This window comes from Sardina pilchardus, chromosome 3 (assembly GCF_963854185.1).
Source record: "Sardina pilchardus chromosome 3, fSarPil1.1, whole genome shotgun sequence".
Taxonomy (NCBI): domain Eukaryota; kingdom Metazoa; phylum Chordata; class Actinopteri; order Clupeiformes; family Clupeidae; genus Sardina; species Sardina pilchardus.
This window is the reverse complement of record NC_084996.1, coordinates 237501-240000: the sequence shown is the minus strand read 5'-3', so window position 1 is coordinate 240000 and position 2500 is coordinate 237501. Positions and strand designations below refer to the sequence as shown.

Below are 2500 nucleotides of genomic sequence, written 5' to 3'. Positions count from 1 at the left end.
TTGTTCTGTCTTCCTCTCCTCCTCTCCTCTCCTCTCCTCTCCTCCTCCCCTCTCCTCTACTCCTCCTCCTCTCCTCTCCTCCTCCATGGATAGTGACCTCTCTCACCCGTTTCTTTTTTCTCGTGTCGTTGTTGTTCTGTCTTGGCTCCTCCTCTCCTCTCCTCCTCTCCTCCTCCCCTCTCCTCTACTCCTCCTCCTCTCCTCTCCTCCTCCATGGATAGTGACCTCTCTCACCCGTTTCTTTTTTCTCGTGTCGTTGTTGTTCTGTCTTGACTCCTCCCACTTCACTAGACATGCTCCGTCTCCTCCCCCCTCCCTTCCTGCTCACTCCGCAGCTTCCCACTGTTCTCTCTGTGTGTGTGTGTGTGTGTGTGTGTGTGTGTGTGTGTGTGTGTGTGTGTGTGTGTGTGTGTGTGTGTGTGTGTGTGTGAGAGGGGAGATGAGAGGCTCTCTGCTCTCTGCTCTCAGATAGCACAGTGTGGCTGGAGTAGCCGGGTGTGTGTGTGCTGCAGCTGGTTGTTCTCGAACTCGCTCTCTTCTTCAGGACTTTACCGGAGTGCAGCAGGGCTCACACAGCAGAGGTAGGCACCTTCCTCTTCCTCCTCCTGTGCTGCAGGGCTCACACAGCAGAGGTAGGCACCTTCCTCTTCCTCCTCCTCCTCTTCCTCCTCCTGTGCTGCAGCTGGAGCCACTGTGTGTGTGTGTGTGTGTGGTGTGTGTGGTGTGGTGTGTGTGGTGTGGTGTGGTGTGGTGTGGTGTGGTGTGGTGTGGTGTGGTGTGTGTGTGTGTGTGTGTGTGTGTGTCTGTGTGTGGTGTGGTGTGTGGTATGGTGTGGTGTGGTGTGTGTGTGTGTGTGTGTGTGTGTGTGTGTGTGTGTGTGTCTATGTGTGTGTCTATGTGTGTGTCTGTGGTGTGGTGTGGTGTGTCTGTGTCTCTGTGTGTGTGTGTGTGTCTATGTGTGTGTCTATGTGTGTGTCTGTGGTGTGGTGTGGTGTGTCTGTGTCTGTGGTGTGTGTGTCTGTGTCTGTGTCTGTGTGTGTGTCTGTGTCTGTGTCTGTGGTGTGCGTGTGTGTGTGTCTCTCTCAGCTGCTGCTCTTCATTGCTTTGTGTAACGGACACCTCCGACTCCGAGCCCCTCATTTATCCAGGCGCGCGCACACACACACACACACACACACACACACACACACACACACACACACACAAAACACACACACAGACACACACACACACACACACACAAAACACCCACTCGACAACTTCCTGTTGAGCAGGCAGGGCAAGTGCTCACACAGGGGCAGTTATAGGAGCAGAAGAGGAGAAGCTGTAGAGGCAGGAGAGGAGAGGAGAGAGGGATAGAGAGAGGAGGAGAAGAGAGGAGAGGAGAAGAGAGGGGAGGAGAAGAGAGAAGAGGAGAGTGGAGGAGAAGAGAGGAGAGGGGAAGAGAGGAGAGGGGAGGAGAAGAGAGGAGAGTGGAGGAGAAGAGAGGAGAAGGGAAGAGAGGAGAGGAGAAGAGAGGAGAGTGGAGGAGAAGAGAGGAGAGTGGAGGAGAGTAGAGGGGAGGAGAAGAGAGGAGAGGAGAGGAGAAGAGAGGAGAAGGGAAGAGAGGAGAGGAGAGGAGAAGAGAGGAGAGTGGAGGAGAGTAGAGGGGAGGAGAAGAGAGGAGAGTGGAGGAGAGTAGAGGGGAGGAAAAGAGAGGAGAGGGGAGGAGAAGAGAGGAGAGGGGAGGAGAAGAGAGGAGAGGAGAGGAGAGGAGAGGAGAGGGGAGGAGAAGAGAGGAGAGGAGAGGGGAGGAGAAGAGAGGAGAGGGGAGGAAAAGAGAGGAGAGGGGAGGAGAAGAGAGGAGAGGGGAGGAGAAGAGAGGAGAGGAGAGGAGAGGAGAGGAGAGGGGAGGAGAAGAGAGGAGAGGAGAGGGGAGGAGAAGAGAGGAGAGGAGAGGAGAGGAGAAGGGAGGAGAGGGGAAGAGAGGAGAGGGGAGGAGAGGAGAGGAGAAGAGAGGAGAGGGGAAGGGAGTCAAATTTAATTGAAATGTCTTCAATGTCTCCAAGGGGCAATTTGGTTCACAGCAGATAGCCGACACATACACATTCACACAAAACACAGTAAGTCATACATGCCCAGTAACAAAGTCCAGCAGTGTTGGTTGGGTTGGTTGTTTTGGCATCCTCAAGCCCCTTACTTGGTAGATGTGCACATTGGAGTGGATCAATCACGCCCAGAGTCATGAGAAGTTAACTGCTCTTTACAATACGCTACTAAAGAAGTAAACTCCTCTTTACAATACGCTACTAGAGAAGTAAACTCCTCTTTACAATACGCTCAAAACCTTTCAGCACTAGAGAAGTCAACTCCTCTTTACAATACGCTAGAGAAGAAAACTCCTCTTTACAACACGCTACTAAAGAAGTAAACTCCTCTTTACAATACGCTCAAAACCTTTCAGCACTATAGAGGTAAACTCCTCTTTACAGTACGCTCAAAACCTTTCAGCACTATAGAG

At 52.5% G+C, this 2500-nt stretch overlaps 1 protein-coding gene across 1 annotated transcript in view; it reads left to right on the top strand.

Annotated features, from left to right (window-relative positions):
- The first annotated feature begins 501 nt into the window (after positions 1-501).
- Positions 502-2500, top strand: part of LOC134076316 (complement C1q tumor necrosis factor-related protein 1-like) — a 48701-nt gene continuing 46702 nt past the window's right edge. Inside the window, exon 1 of the mRNA XM_062531296.1 lies at positions 502-632. The gene's annotated coding sequence lies outside the window, so the exon portion shown is untranslated. The remainder of the gene's footprint in view (positions 633-2500) is intronic.